Source organism: Petaurus breviceps, unplaced genomic scaffold (assembly GCF_028583685.1).
Source record: "Petaurus breviceps papuanus isolate PSGF00001 unplaced genomic scaffold, PetGlider_PUasm1.0 207, whole genome shotgun sequence".
Lineage (NCBI taxonomy): Eukaryota > Metazoa > Chordata > Mammalia > Diprotodontia > Petauridae > Petaurus > Petaurus breviceps.
Window position 1 is genome coordinate 10070613 of NW_027185850.1, and position 17381 is coordinate 10087993.

Here is a 17381-nt window from a genome sequence, read left to right on the forward strand (position 1 = left end):
TAATTTCCTGTGAATTCCCCGTGATGATTATCCCCAGACAACATATATCAGCATCTGCTCTGCGGTTTTCAGTAACAAAAGGGAGCTGTCCAGACGCTACAGAATTTAGATGTCACCCAGCTGGTCTCTGTTTCTGAGGCAGGCCCTCAGCCCAGGTACTCCTGATTCCACAGCTTCCACCCCTCTCCTCTCCCCTATGCAGCCTCTCACCTTGCACATAGCAGTACTTAAAAACTATATGTTGCATGAAACAGAATTGAAAATTCCAGTCTCCCATTTGGTCAAGCAGCAGGACTCTTGGTTTCCAGAAACCTCACCATCTTGCCACTTCTCTCCTTTTCATGCCCATTTCTTTTACTGATACACCTGATTTCATAGCCTTTCTTTCCCCACAGAGCCCCCAAAGACATTAAGGACATTATGACACAGTGGCAAAAGGACCTTTTGGGGAACTCTGACACAAAGAATGCTCTTCTGATGGACATTTTCCTTTCTACCTTGAGTCATTAGCTTCTAAGTCAAACTCGGCAAAAGTCTTCCCCCTTTATGACACACAAATGAATCAGTCTTTGCTGAGAATCCTGAACTGGGGAGGAAACTGCACCTTATTCATACAGTTCTGTTCATCATCTCAAATAGAGAGAGAAACTTAGCAGAAGCACTTCTCCATATTGTGCAGAAAAGAGCTCTTTTCATGTCTCAATAACCTTTTAATCTTCTCTAAAATTTTCGATCTCAAGAAGCTTTTAAAAAACAACCAACTTTAATGTTGTTGTTGTCATTTTCAATGGCAAGAGTAGTCAATGCAGAGCTAAAAGCAGTGGAGACAGAGTAAGAGTCTTGGTTCAGACACTAAACTGTGTGATCATGGACAAGTCACATGACTTGGAACTTATTTATAAAATTAGGACTTATGATGCCCTTCTAGCTGTAATGGTCTAAGACACAATAAAAAAAAAACAACTAGCTAGTGCAATTGGTGGAAGGTTAGAACAAAAGTCAGGAAGACTTGAGATCAAATCCAGACATCTGATAGCTGTGTAACCCTGGGAAAATCATTTATCCCCTGTCTGCCTCAGTTTCCCCCCGTAAAATGGGGACTCTAGTTCAAGTCCTCATCATTTATTTCCATCTAATTGGTCTCCCTGCCTCAGGCTCTCCCTGCTCTAATTCATCCTCCACATAGCAGCCATAGTGATTTTCCTAAAACATAGGTCTAACCATGTCACTTCCCTACTCCGTGAGTTCCAGTGACTTCCTATGGAATCTAGGATCAAGTATCTTTATGTCTTCTTTCATAATATATGGGATTATTAATACAATAGGAAATGCATATGATTTAGATTTAAATTAATATCTACATATTGGAAGTTTACACTTTGGTTTTTGTTTTGCTTTTTTTTTCTGATAAGGGTAAATGATACAAAAAATTTTCAGAGTCTAAGACTTACAGTCTTTAATCTGAGTAAAAAAAAAAATACTTCCCAAATAGAAGATGAGGGGAGCTCTAGGAGCCAGTCATTGATCTGAAAATGATCTGGAGGGGTTAGTGACCCTGAAGAGGAGTCAGTGGCATGACATGGATGCCCCCAAAACTAATTTTGCTTCATCTAGAGAGGCAGAGGTACAGAAAGAAGGAAGAGAGAGCCCCCCAATATATACCCATCTGGAGTGCTGGGTTTGGTTCTGACCATCACACTTTAAAGAGAATATTCATAAACTTGAGAGTATCCAGATGAGGGCAACTGGGACAGGGAAGGGCCTCGAGCTCATATCACAGAAAGATCAGATGAAGTAACTGGGAATGTTTAGCCCAGAGATGAGGGCTGCCTTCAAGTATGTGAAGGGATGTCATATATAGGAGACATCAGGTATGCTCTGTTTGACCCTAGATGACAGAACCAGGAACAATAGGTGGCAGTTCCAAGCAGGCTGGTTATGTTTTTTTTTTTTTTTAAGCAATCGGGGTTAAGTAACTTGCTCAAAGTTACACGGCCAGTTATTTCTGGGTGTGGTGCTGAGTATCTGAGCCCGGATTTGATCCAGGTCATCCTGACACTGGAACTGGTGCTCTTACTCGCTGAGCCACCTGGCCTCCCCTAAGCAATTGGGGTTAAGTAACTTGCTCAAGGTTACACGGCCAGGTGTTTCTGGGTGGGTGCTAAGTGTCTGAGCCTGGGATTCGATCTCTAGGTCTTCTCAACACTGGAGCCGGTGCTCTTACTTGCTGTGCTACCTGGCCACCCCCAGGCTGGTTTAGGTTTAACATCAGGAAAAGCTTGTTAAAAATTACAGATGTCCCCAAATGGAATGGGCTGGTAGTGGATCCTCCCTCCCTGCTTAGCGAGACCTTCAGGCTGAATCTGCATAACAACTTGTGGGATGGTTTATGAGATCATTAAGGAAAGTTAACTCTTAAATTCTGTGATACTGAAGTTCTTTAACTCTGTGGTAGGCTCCATTCTAATGGTAACTGTTCTGAAGTTCATGGTCATAGATAGGCATCCTACCTCCAAAATGGCAAGGAAACATAGAATTAAGCTTAATTGAACCTACAGAAACAGGAGGGGTCACTGAGTGATTTGCCCAGTGTTACCGTTTTAGAGAACTGATAAAGCCCCTGAATCCCTCCTTCAAAGGAAGGCACAGGGACCAAAAAGCAACCTTCCCCTGTTTGGCTCATTTTACAAAGGCTTTTCCTGTTGCCATGGCAACAGAGATCATCTGTTTTCTCTCATTCCAATATTTCTGCTACCTAATACAACCAAACATGGGAAAACCATGGGGACAGGCAAAGAAAAGGTCATATACTGCATGAAATTCTCTTGGGATGTTGGGCTGTGGTAACACAATAGATACACAGTCAACTCAGTTGTTTTTTCTCAGAACAGCTTTTGGAAAGGTCAGAATTTAGGGTAAAGTAAAAGAATTTGGATCGGGGGAAGGGAAAGCACTGAGGCTCATGAAAATGGAAAGAAAGCTGCATGTTGAAGGCAGGGAACATCATTTCTATTATTTACTGCCTGCATGAGTTTGGACAAGTCATTTTCTGTTCATGGGTCTCAACATTCTCATTTGTAAATGAGAGTGTTTGACTAGTTAACTACTTTAGCTCCTTCCAGATATGTGTGTGATTCTACATGTGGAAAGAGTCAGTCAGCCAACACTCACTTAGATACAGAGAGAGGCAAAAGAAAGACCCTGCACTTAAGGAGCTCTTTATCTCAGGGCTTTGACAACATGCAAGCAACTAATTGCAAGCAAGTTATACATGGGATAAATTGAAGAGAATCTAAAGAGAGAAGAGTCTAAAATGAAAGGGCATTGAGAAAGGCTTCCTATAGAAGGGGGGAGTTTAGCTTGGACTTGAAACAAGTCAGGGAAGGTCAGGAGGCAGAGGTGAGGAGGGAGAACGTGGGACAACCAGCAAAAATGCATGGAATCAAGACTCAGACAACTCAAGTGCCTTGTCCAAGGAACAAAAAGAATCCAGTGTAGCATGTGGGGGTGAGCAAGGTGTAAAAAGACTGCAAGAAGAGGAAGGGAAGAGGTTCTGAAGGACCTTGAATGCCAAACAGAGGATTTCATGTATTATCCTGGAAATATTAGGGAGCTTACTGGGTTGGAGTTAATTGAATAGTGCAGTGGCACGGTCAGACTTTCATTTTAGCAAGCTCAATTCAATAGCTGAGTGGAGGATGGACTGGGTTGGTGACAGACTTATGTCGGGAGACCTCCAAGAAGCCTATTGCAATTGTCCAGGTGTAAGGTAATGAGGGACTGCACCAGGGGGCTCTCAGTCTCCCTTCGAGACCAGAGAGATTGCCAAATCACCTTCCATATACCTGAAATATGAATTTCCCTTTTTTATATCTGAAATTGTACAATGACACTAGGCTGTTTTTAGGATCAATGTTTTATCTGGAAATATCAGGTGGGTGCCAATTATGGTAAGGTCAGTTCTATCCAATAAATGCATCCAATACATTGATTGAGTCATTATTAGTTAGCACGTGAAGGTTACTTAAGGCTCCTGCAGATCTATTAGATTGCAAGCTCCTCCAGGGCAGGGCCTGGTTTCTGCCTTTGTATACCCAGTGCTTATCACAGAGCCTCCCACATAGCAGGTTCCTAATAACTGTTTATTAACTGATTGACTGATAGCTGAACTTCTAACTAAAGCCTTAGTTCCTTGCAGGTCCTCTAAGGCAATCCTGGGGCTTTCCCTTGTACAGAGTTGACTCCTTCTTGGTTGACAGTATGAGAGTCTTATTAGACAAAATTATGAAACTCAAGGGAAAAAATGATGCTCAGCTCCATCTACTAAATTGTGCAATGGACCAGGGCCATTTGCTCTTGAGATTTCTGAGCTTGTTGCATTAAGCACTGTGCCTGTAACCACAAGGAAAGTATAATTTACTTTTCTGATTTAAGAAGCTCCATTGTGCTGCCAAGCTTGGAATCACCCCAATGACAGAAACAGTCTGAATGCCCTCCCTGGAGAGTTCTTTGGGAGCTGATCTTCACTCTGTTCATTGGGACAGTGGATCTGCCAGGACACTACCAATACCTCACAGGTCACAGATGCAGGAAGATTGAGAGCTAGAGGGAAATTTGACAAGAATTTATTAAGCACCAACACAAGGAGCAGCTTGGCGTAGTGGAAAGAACCCTGACCTCAGAGTCAGAAAGACCTGAGCTCAAGGCCCATCTCTGGTCCACGCTGAGTTTGTGACCCTGAGCAAAATTCGATCTCTTTGTGCCTCAGCCAACTCTCAAATCATCAGTTGCAGGGAACACACCTACTATCGTTGGTCAAGGGCTTTTCATTGGAGGTTCTTGACATCAGTGAAATTGCAGATACAGCCTGACACCACCTCATGTGCAAGGCAGTGGCCTAAGCAGGATAGCTTAATGAATAGAGCACTAGACTGAAAAATCAGGAGAAATGTGAGTCCTACTTCAGTCACTTCCCATGAAAAGTCACTTAATCCACCTCAGCCCCTTCATTTGTAAAATGGGGAAAGAGAAACAGCATTGGAAAATGACTAGAGAGATGAGCTGGAATCAGAAAGACTTGGTTCAAGTCCTGCCCCTGACACACAAATTCTGTGGGACCCTGAGAAAGTCACTTAAGATCTCGGTGGCCCGACTTGGTAAGGCTGTGAGGTGCAGAGCAGATGGCCACTGCCTTGCAACGGAAACTCTTCTTTATTCTACCAGGGAAACCTCAGGCCAGCAAAATAAAAAGCATCTAAGTCCCAAGAGAACTTATGCAGCAAGTTTTCTCTAATAAAAATCTCATTTCTAAGCTCTATAAAGAACTAATTCAAATTCAGAAGAATAAGAGTTATTCTCTAATTGATAAACAGTGAAATGATATGAATAGGCAATTTTCAGATGAAGAAATCCAAGTTATCAATAGCCATATGGATAAAATGCTCTGAAGTAATAATGATGAGAGAAGTTAAAATTAAAACAATTCTGAGGTTCCACCTCCCATATGTCAGATTGACAGAGTTGACCCCCCAAAAGACAAAAGTTGGAGGGGCTGTGGAAAACTAGACACATTAATGTACTATTGTTGGCATTGTGATCTGTTCCAGACATTCAAAGCAGTTTGGACCTAGACCCCAAGAATAATGGAACTGGGCATAAACTTTGCCCCAGTAATACTACTAGTAGGTCTATACCCCAAAGAGATCAAAGAGAGAAGGAAACAGCACACATGTACAAAAATATTTGAGGCAGCTCTTTTTGTAGTGGCAAAGAATTAGAAACTAATGGAGATACCAAAGAGGGGGGAAGGGGTTGCTAGAGTCAGCTCAAACCAACTCACTAGAGACATCTGGGAAAATTTTCAGTGTGCATATTTATGCTGTGCAAATATCAGAAGTCGATTTACTGTTTTGTTGATGGTCTAGACTTGATAAAGTGATGTAAAAAATGTTAAAACACAGATTGAACTTAAAAATGTATTTTACATGCAATGGAATTTTTGGAGAGCTGCTGATTGTTAAATGTTTATCAGCACACCACTGCAGAGACCTATCAATTGGGAAATCATTGAACATGGACTATGATGGAATACTAGTGCGCTGTAAGAAATGATGAAAGGAATGGTTTAAGAAACACAGAAGTCTTTTATGAACTGATGTAGAGTGAAGGGAGCAGAACCAGGAAAACAATTTACACAATAAAAATAACATTATAAAGAAAACAACTTTGGAAGACTTTGGAACTCTGATCAGCACAATGACCACTCACAATTTCAGAGAACTCATGATGAAACTACTACCAATCTTCTGTGGACTAAAAAAAAATAAAAATAAAAAAAAGGTCAAGACTTTTCTTTTGGACATGGTCAAAGCAGAAATTCTTGTGTGATTCTGCATGGTTGTAATGGGGTTTGTGTTTTTCTTTCTTAATGGGCTGGGTGGGGGATGGGATAAAGACAAGGATGATTTTCATTGACTGAAAAAAAAATTATGTTACATTTTTAAAAGGAACTGAGGTCTAGGGAAGTTGGCTCATTTGTCCATTTTCACAGTGATTGTAAGTACCAGAACAAGGCAAAATATAAACTGAAGCCTCAAGTCCATTATTCTTTGTGTTGGTCTGTATAGGGCCCTTGGAAACCATGGTTCAGAAATCCAAATAGTAAATAAATTTGCCTCTTGCAACTTTTCTAGGTGAAGTATTTTGAAATCTAACTCACAACTTTACAGCAAGTAAAATTTAATCATATCCAGCTCAGCTCTGTATAATCATATCCCAGGATATCAACTGCCTTCCAGTCATGTGTCTTGGCTAGGCTGTCTTCCCAAAACAAATAAAGCATCATTGCCTGATCTAGCATCACAAAAACAAGTCCCTGCAACAGGCAACAGAGGGAAAGTGGGATTATCAAAGCGCCAGAAAACATCCCTTCAGTTGACTCTTTACTCACTTGGCTGCCTTCACCTCACTTATATAAGTGGAAATGTTTTCAAGATGTGAACTATTTCATTGAGAACATGATTCCATTTTTAGAATCAGAGTTGCAGCATCACAAGGTCTCTGAATTGGAAGGGCCCTCAAAGAGGATGGAGTCCAGCCCATTTTGGAGTAAGAATCCCTCCATAGTTTGCCCAACAACTGGTCATCTAGTCCTTCCCTGAAGACTTCTTCTAGGAGTAAAAACCACCTCCCAAGGCATCATTTTGATTGTTTCAACAAACATTATTGATTATATTGATTCAACAAATATTAGTTAGATATCAACTAAGTGCAAGGCACTTGTGTTAGGTGCTGGGGATACAGGAGAAAAAAATGAAGCCCCTGATCTCAAGGAATTTACGATCTATTTCAGTAAACAACATTCAGTTGTTACTCCAACCTTAGATTTGTCTCTACAATGTCTACTCATCATGAGAGCTGGAAAAGACCAAATTAATCTAGTTTAATCCATTCTTTTTATAAATGAGGAAACTGAGGCTCAGAAAGAATGAGGGATTTCTCAATAAACATAACTCCCATATAACAATTGCCAGATGACAGATATCAGAAAATTTAGTCTAGATTCCATCTAGTCTAGAGTTCCTTGACCAGGGATCCATAGACCATAGCAATCTATCTATGTACAGATAGATTTCAAGAGGTCTTTGAATTTGGATGGGTGGAAAAAAAATAGAATATTCACTGACAGGATACAGAATTGCAGAATTTCCTTCAACTATTATTTCTTTCAAATACAATATTCTGAGAATGGGTCTGTAACAAAGGTGTCTATAACACATAAAATGTTAAGAACCTCTAATTTAGTCCAACTATTTCATTGTACAGATGAGGAAATTCGAGTCCAGACAGGAGAGATGAAACACTCAGGACCACACAGTTTTCAGTGCTCAATCTTGGTTTAGAAACTCAGTCATCTGACCCTTGGTACAGAATTATTTCAACTTTTGATCTCATTGAAACAAACCCTAGAGTAAAATTGAGTAGAACCTGGGTCTTCCTACCAGCTCCACAAGCACAGAATTTGATTATGTTTACCTCTTTCCTCTTGAAAGAACACAACATGGGGGGTGGAGTCAAGATGTCAGAGTAGAAGCAAGACCTTACAGCTGCTCCGGCTTCCACCTTCCCCAATCCACATAAAAAGGGGACTCTGAACAAACTTTGGAGCTGTAGAACCCACAAAATGACACAGAGCAGCTAACCGCCTGCTGAGGACAGCCCAGCAGTCTGGCAGGAATCAGCCAGCACAGTGCTCTGGGAGCTGAGCCCAGCCCCATGCCGAGGCTTTACCCCAGGGTGGGCCTGACCAGCCATCAGCTATGTCTGCTTCCAGATTTATCAACACATAGATGCGAAGGACAAAGTGAGAGGTCAGTGCAATCTGGACTTTGGAACCAAGTAAGTGGGAGTTTGTGGCTTTTGCCCCCGAGCCAAGAAGCTGCTGAGACCCTGGCACAGCCAGCCAGCACCAAGTGGCAGCTTCTGCTCCTGGACTGTAGAGTGAGGGGGACCAAGCACCAGTCTGAGGGGTAATCGCTCTTGCTTTAACCTGCTTGGATCTGGATTGTGGTCTAGGGTGGAGGTCCTAGGGTGTGTGCCCAGCTTGCCAGAGAGTATGGAGGCTTCAGAGAGGGCACCCATCTAATACCTCCAGCAGCTGAGAAAACCCCAGCATTTGGGATGAAAGCTCCCCTGTCTGGTGGCAGAGTCCTACTGTGGCAAAAAGCCCAGGGGTCAAGTGACTGAGGGGAGACATGACCAGGCAAAGGAAACAAAGCAGACAGAAGATTCCAACATTTTTTTGAGGAAAAAAAGGAGCAAAGCATGGAACAGGAGGAAGACAGTGAAGTCAGAACTCCTGTACCAAAAGCTTCAAAGGAAAATAAAACCTAGTTACAGGCCATAGAGACCCTTAAGAAGCAGATAAGAGAAATGGAGGATAAGTTGGGAAGAGAAATGAGAACGATGCAAGAAAATTACGAAATGAGAGTCAACAGCCTGACTGAGGAAAATACTACCTTAAAAAATAAATTAACTCAAATGGCAAAAGAGGCTCAAAAAGGCAATGAGGAGAAGAATGCCTTAAAAAGCCGAATTTGCCAGATGGAAAAAGAATCTCAAAAGCTCAATGAGGAAAATCATTGCTTCAGAATTAGATTGGAGCAAATGGAAGCTAATGACTTTATGAGAAATCAAGATGCTGTTAAACAGATCCAAGCAAATGACAGAATAGAAGGCAATGTGAAATATCTCATTGGAAAAACCACTGACCTGGAAAACAGATCCAGGAGAGATAATTTAAAAATTATTGGACTACCTGAAAGCCATGATCAAAGTAAGAACCTAGAAATCATCCTCCAGGAAGCTCTCAAAGAAAACTGCCCTGATGTTTTAGAACCAGAGGGCAAAAAGGTTGAAAGAATCCACCGATCACCTCCTGAAAAAGATACCAAAAAGAAAACTCCTAGGAATATTATAGCCAGGTTCCACAATTGCCAGATCAAGGAGAGAATATCACAAGCAGCCAGGAAGAAACAATTTGAATATTATGGAAACACAATCAGGATAATCCAGGATCTGGCAGCTTCTACACTGAGGGGTCAAAAGGCTTGGAATATGATATTCTGGAGGTCAAAGAAGTTGGGGTTAAAACCAAGAGTCACCTACCCAGCAAAACTGAGTATCATGTTTCAGGGAAAAATATGGTCATTCAGTGGAACAGAGGACTTTCAAGCATTCTTATTGAAAAAACCAGAGTTGAATAGAAAATTTCACATTCAGATTCAAGAAGCATGAGAAGGTAAACAAGGAAAAGAAATCATAAGGAACTTATCAAAGTTGAACTATAACATTCCTACATGGAAAAACAATAATTGTAACTGATAAAACCTTTCTCAGTAGTTGAAGGGAATATATATATATATATACATACACACACACACATATATATATACACATATATACATACACGTATATGTCTATATAGGAGGTATATGGGCATATAAATACATACGGGAATGTGTGTATATATGTTTACAGGTATACATAGATAGAGGGCACAGGGCCAATTTAACAGGAAGGGATGATACTTAAAAGGTGAAATTAAGAGGTGAGAGAGGAATATAATGAGAGGAGATGGGGAGAGAGAGAATGGGGTAAACTATCTCATATAGAAGAGGCAAGGGGAAATGGTTGCAATGGAGGGGAAGAATAGGAAGGCAAAAGGAAATGGGTCAACCTTATTCTCATTAAATTTGGCTTGAGGAGGTAATGAAATACACACTAAATAGGGTATCTCACCCTACAGGAAAGTAGGGGGGAAGGGGATGAGAGGGGGGATGATGGAAGGGAGAGCAGGCTGGGGGGAGGGAAGTTGGAAGCACCCACTTTTGAAAAGGGATGGGATCAAAGCAAAGAATAGAACAAGTGGGAGGTGGGATAGGAGGGAGGGAAATATAGTCAGTCTTTTACAATATATCTACTATGTTATTGTTTTTTTTTTTTTCATTAGCCACACATGTACAACCTATACTGAGCTACTTATCTTCCCAGTAAGGGTGGGTGACAAGGGAGGAAGGGAATGAATCTGGAATTCAAAGTTTTAAAATCAAGTGTTTAAATATATGTATGTTTGTATGTATGTATACATATATATACTATTATTAATACTATTTTACATGTAATTGGGAAATAAGATATACAGGCACTGGGGCATAGAGAACCACTGGAAAAGTTGAAAGGGGTATGGGAGAAAATATGGGAGAGAGCAGATTGGAGGAGGGGATATCCTGTGGAACTGCTATTTTGGGGCGGTGGGTAGACAAAAAACAGGGAGAAAATTTGTAAATCAAAATCCGGCAGAAATGAATGATGTAAATCAGAAGTTAATAAAGCATTTGAAAAAAAAGAAAGAGCACAGCATGTGAAACCACAGAATCTTGATTTTAGAGACTTTACAAATCAGAGGACATATGTTTGAAACCTAGCTCAATACCTGTGTTACCTTGCCAAGTCACAACTTCTCTAGGTCTCAGTTTCTTAATCTATAAAATGAAGATGTTGGACTAAAGGCTCTTGGAGACCTACCAGATTGTTTTCTAAATTCCCCTCCACTCTTGCTTTTTGTCTTCTCTGTTCTAATGTTCTAAGTTCACCAACACGGCCAGCATTGGGTCTTCCTAGTTCTGACATTCTTTGCTGCAAGTTCCCTTCCATCTCTACCATTTTGGATTGTAAGTTCCCTCTCAGTTCTGATATTCTGTGTTCTAAATCCCCCTCTTATTCTGGCATTCCATGATCCTAGAATAAGGTAATATCCAGTGTCAAGTTAGAACCTTTGCATTAATCCACCATAAAGAAATAGGAATGTGTGAAGCCTTCTGAATAGGCTTTATTCAGCTCACAGTAGAAAGGGCAAAACATTGCCTATAGAATGGATGGATAGCAATTTTGTTCCATACAGCAAAGACTGGATGGTACAAAGGACAAAGCAATGTAGAGCTCCATTCAGGATACAGAAGCTGGAAGGAGTTAATAAAATTGAAATGTTGTCCTGTATCTCAAGCCACCATTTTAGCTGTGTTCCATTTGGCTTCAAGTGTCTCTAATAGATGATGTCTAAAAAGGCTTATAAATGTGAATAGGAAGGAAACTCAATGTTCCCAGCTCCCTGGGTCTCCATCCCTCTGTTCTGATGGCAGTATAATCAAGATAATCTACATATTCCCTACCAGGAAATCAGCTCCTTTACTAAAGGACTGATTCTTGCCTGGAGATATCCTATGGTTCTCCCAGGAAGAATATTATAGGAAGAATGAAGAATCTCAGCAGGGAAAATGGTACACAGGCAATCACACTCACATCCAAGATGTCACTTAACTCAAAACTCTTAGAACACCTTAAGATCAAGCCCTGAGAAAATATGGGAGCCTATAATCCTATTAGCTAGTTACTCAGCTGGTCAGGTTGAGTAGCCCTTGTGAGCTGGAGTATAAGAAGAGTAATTCCTTCAGAAGAATTATTTCCAGTGCCAGCTTCACATCTGGATTTCCCCTGGAATTCTCTAGTCTGGAGGTGATGTGGCAGAGGGGAAATAGTGCTAGGCTACAAATCAGAGAGAACTGGGTTCAAATCCAGATACCAACACTAGCCAGCTGTGTGGACTGGGATGTCACTTGATCTCAATGTGTCTCAAACAGTTCCTTGCATTGCTTCTTTCTTTATATTTGTATCCCCAATATTCCAGCACACAGTATGTACTTAATTAATATCGATTTGTCAAATGAGCGAGGGAAGTGAGGTTCTTCAATGCTGATGAAAACAGATCTTTGGTGTCCCCTCTTATCTAAGCATTGACTGGACTCATACTTAGCTTTCAAATGCTATTATTATAGAGATATTTACTAATTCTTTGAATCTTCATAAGGGAGTCTCTGTTTACTGGGAGGGGTGGAAACCTCATTTGCTCAAAAGGATCCTACAATTCTTATGATTGTGTTTATATCACAAGTCAGCAAACTACTCAGAAACAGCATGATGTCACTAGTGCAAGGAGCACTGGACCCAGGAGAGCCTATTTTTGAATCCTGCCTCAGACATATTAGATGAGAGAGTCTAGAAAAGTCAAGCACCTGAGTCCCTAGGTCGCAGTTATCTTATTTAAAAATGGGAAGTTGAGCTTTTTGACCTCCCAGGTCTTTCAAGCTTTGAAATCTAAGCTTGTATGAAAAAATATTTTTTTTTTGAAATAGTAAATTCTCCCTCCTCCAAATCTCAAATATTTGTTGAAAGATTTTAATCCCAGGTTAATTCTTCCATCATGGCACCTTCACCCTTAGCCACCCTTCAGCATCTATATAATCTCTTCCTACCCTCACTCAAAGTCAAATGAAGCCAACAAGCTTTTGTTAAGCACCTAGTATGTGTCACAAACTCTCCTAACTCCCAAGGTACAAACCAAGGCAAGTTGCTACAGGTATGAAAATCATTCGTGAAATCATTTCTCTTTACATGCTTTTTCATCTCTGGTCTCTATGCTTTTGCATTAGTGATCCCCCATACCTGGAATACTCCTGCTCATCCTCCTCTTTACCTCTAGATATCTCTGGCCTCCTTTAGGTCTTTCAGCAGAAAGCATTTCTCAGTCCCCTGAGCTGTTAGTGTCCATCCTTCCAAGATTCCTTTGTGTCTGCTTGTAAACACATACATGTTGCTTCCTTTGATAAAATATAAGCTGTTTGAGGGCAAGGGTATTTCAATTTTACTCTTTGGTCTCTAGCACAGTCTGTCTAGTAGTTACTTAACATATGTTTGTTGGTTGACTGGTAGAAGTGGAGACATTTCACTATACTGTTTGGCTACCTTGGGGTCTGTAATGTCCTTTGCCACCTCAGTGACATTAGTTGTGGCCTTTCCCACTCCCAAGGGCAATCCCATTGCCCTCCATTTTTTAAACTCTGTCCCTTCCTTAAAGACACATCTTAGGTTCCCTATCTTCCATGCTTTCTCTGATATATCTACCCAGATGCAAAGAGTGTCTGCCTCCTCAGATTCCCTCAAAGGATTGATTCCGTTTGTACCTCTGCTAGTCATCTGTCACATTCTAATTTATGTTATAATTATAAACCTTGGGTCAGAGGTTTTCACATGGTACAAAGATACTGGGTCTGCTTTGGGGAATTTCTCACAGATCTTCCTCATTGTTCTCAGTTAGAAAACCTAGGAACACATAACGCAACAAGAACCAGCTCCTTATCATCAATTCCCCTGACAAGCACAAAGATTCACAAAGCTCAAAACAGAAAAAAAAAAAAAAACTTCATTGGCATGCAGGAAAAAAATCCAAAGAATTCATGAGAAACATGAGGATCTATCAATGAGGATTTCTTCCCAGCGGCCCACAGAACTTCAGTTCCTCATAGTTGTGCTTTAGCTTGGGTTTCTGGCAAGGCCTCAGTCTCCTGCTTCCCCAGTATATGGTGCCTACCTAGCTCTCCACAGTTCCTAATAGCCAAGGTCTCTTCAGCCTTGTCTCTCCTGCGACATCGCTCTGACTGCAGTTTTCCAAAGCTTCCAAAAAGAAACATTATTCTCCTTTTTCCTTGGAGAAACAAGCCTCTTTATAGAGTCACAAGCTCAGTATGAGAGAGGGGGTTATTTCAGAGTTACCCTGTTATGAAAGTGTTCTAGATAAAATGCCCAACAAAGTCATGGTCACATAATTCTAAAGCTCACCGTCTGAGTTATGGAGTCTATCGACTTCTGGTCTCATTCAAAAGTGTCCAGTAGTCACAAACACAGAATCGCACAGAGTTAGAAAGGGCCTGAGAGCTCATCTCATTTAACCTTATCACTCTACTGATGATGAATCAGAGACCCAGAGTTAAGTAACTTACCAAGGATGTGAGTGGCAAAGCCGAGATTTAAACCCAGGTGCTCTTGAGTTAGGGCTTTTTTGCTGTGTGACTCTGTTTCTCAACATTTCACCCTTAACCTGCCTCTTTCATTGACACTTGTTGGGTGGGACAACATCAACAGCCTAATGTTGCCTTTCCCCTTGCTTCCTAATGGTATCCATGTATTCTGACTTGCACCAGCACTTCTTAGGATATTGAAGCTTGACAAAACACCACAATATTCTCCAAATGTCTTTTGACCATTGCGACCAACTAAATAATTCCAGTTAAACAGGGTTGTTTTATCCACATTTAGGGAAGGGAGGTAAGTGAACTGAAGGTCAGCATTCCATTTGTGTTATAGCAAATTAACAATTTGCCCCACCTACTAAATGTAGATTGTATTCTCCTCGAGAAGAGGGACCATATCAGTGCCCAGAACATAGTAAATCTTGTTGAACTGAATTGTATTAAGGAAGAATGTTATGATAGACTGATGGTGTCAAACTCAAGTTGAAATAGGGCCACTAAATCACCTATAAAAGATTCCTGTGGTCCACTTACTGACTTATGGGTCAATGTGATATTAGAATGGGATGTTATCTCTGTTTTGTCATATTTTTATTCATCTTGTTAAATACTTACCAATTATATTTTGGCATATTCCAGTCTTGGGAGTTCAGTGGGCTGAGTGTTTGATGTCTCTGCAATAGATTGAAGAATCTCTCAGATTTTTTATTCTGCTTTTGAGTATCTCACAACCCATGCCTTCTTGCCTAACATACCTTATCCTGCTGTTCACTGGAAGCCTCTATATCGGAGGTGTGGGGAGAAGATCCTTCCTCAAAACATCAGACATGAAAAATCAATTGTAGACATTCATGAGCAAAAAACTTATTCTGTCATTATAAAGCCTGTGACCTTCATCTGAGTCATAGCGCTACCCTGGTAGGAAGTAGATGGGACTGAGCCATCTCACACATACACAGGAGTGAAAGCAAGCTGAAATCAATGAATCAAGTGTTCATTAAGGGCCTACTATGTACCAGCTCTGTGCTGGGAACTGAGTGTGACAAGACTGAAAGCAGCCTCTCCATAGAATCACACACACACACACACACACACACACACACACACACACACACACACCACCTTCCTCTTCCTCCTGTGGCCCATAAACAATTATACTCAAGGTCCATTGGACTGCCCACCTAATTGATTCTTCTCTTCCCCACCTTCCCTGGGCATTTCCTTGGGTGAGTTAAGATATCTCATAATAAAAACTTTACACATTACTGACCTCTGAGGCTTTTATTAAAGCCTCCTCTAAGTCACAGAATTGTAGGAACAGACAAAGGGGTCGTACAAATATGATGCATTTTCATCACATTGATCTTGTTGGCTCCCATCCACCTGAAACTCACAACACGCCTGAACTGGAAGGGAGCTTTCAGGGACCCCAACATGTTGGGAGGATCTGGAGCTTCCTCCTGTAAGTAGATTTTCTGTGAATGATAAGATGACAAGTGTTACTCTGTAGTTATCACTAAAAGCATATTTTATTCATATCTCTTAGATTGAATTACTTTTCTGTAGTGAACAGAGAGTTGGTCTGAGAGCTAGGGAAACCTGAGTTCACCTACTGTCTCTGACATTTACTGGCTGTATAATCCCCAACAAGTTATTTAAGCCCTTGATGTCTCCAAGCAGGTCATTAAGACTCTGAGGGGCAGAGAAGGTGTCAAGCTGCACTTTTGGAAGGAATTTCCTCTCTTGGGAGGTCCCTATACCAAAAAAAAAAATCACCAGTTCAGTCTTTTTCCCATCTCTTGTAGTCAGACGACCTGTGCTTAAATTCTTCTTCTGGTGATTACTCCCTAGGTGACCCTGGGTAAGTGATTTCATCTTGGGGTCTTGGTTCTTCAGAGAAAAGGAAGGGGTTATGCTAGATCGCCTCTGACATCCTTCCAGATATGAATCTATGATTATGTAATTCTTATCAACAGAGTCAGAGAGGTATCATCTAATGCAGAAGCTAATATTCACTAAAATTCATTTTCTTGGATTCATACTTAGAAACCTCCTTCAACATACCCATGGTGCAAATTACTCAGGGAAGACAGTAAATCAGCCATAAAGCCAGTCTTCTGTCATTCCTTTGTGCACAGATCTTCTTAACATAAATTATAATATAAATTGTAATATAAATTAATAAAAACTGGGGTAGCTAGGTGGCACAGTGAATAGAGCACTGGCCCTGAAGTTAGGAGGACCTAAGTTCAAATCCAGCCTCAGACACTTGACACACTTACTAGCTATGTGACCTTGGACAAGTTGTAATTGGGTTAAGTACCCCAATTGCCTTGCCTTCCCCCCTCAAAAAAAGGAAGTTACCACACATGTACAACCTATATTGAATTGCTTGTCTTCCCAGTGGGGGTGGGTGGGGAGAGAAGAAGAGAAAGAATTTAGAAATCAAAGCTTTAAAAACAAATGTCAAAAAAAATTGTTTTTTTACATGCAACTGGGAAAAAAGATATGCAGGTGCTGGCATATAGAAATCCATCTTACCCCACTAGAAAGCTGAGGGGGTTGGGAGAAGATATAAGAGAGAACAGATCGGGGGAAGGGGTATTCAGTAGGCACGCTATCTTGGGGTAGGAGTAGGGGAAGGACAGGGAGAAAATTTGTAACTCAAAATCCTGTGGAAATGAATGTTGAAAATTAAAAATAAATAAATAAAAGGTTTTTTTTTAAGTAAAGGGGAAAAAAATTAAAGAAAAAAAAAGTTACCTCCAGGAACTATAGACAAACTGCCACAAAACTGTGCATACTCTTTGATCCGGCATTATCACTGCTAAGTCTATATCCCAAAGACATCAAAAAAAGGCAAAAGGATCTATTTGTAAAAATATTATAGCAGCTCTTTTTGTAGTGGGCAAGAATTAGAAATCAAAGGGATATCCATCAACTGGGGAATGACTAGGC

At 40.8% G+C, this 17381-nt stretch overlaps 1 long non-coding RNA gene across 1 annotated transcript in view; it reads right to left on the reverse strand.

Moving 5' to 3' along the window:
- The window catches only part of LOC138164785 (uncharacterized), a 21657-nt gene extending 5766 nt beyond the window's left edge, over positions 1-15891 (reverse strand). Inside the window, exons 1-3 of the long non-coding RNA XR_011169176.1 lie at positions 15694-15891; positions 15179-15231; positions 15039-15097 (exon numbers count right to left, since the gene is read on the reverse strand). This is a non-coding gene — a long non-coding RNA (uncharacterized lncRNA). The remainder of the gene's footprint in view (positions 1-15038; positions 15098-15178; positions 15232-15693) is intronic.
- Positions 15892-17381: the final 1490 nt, after the last annotated feature.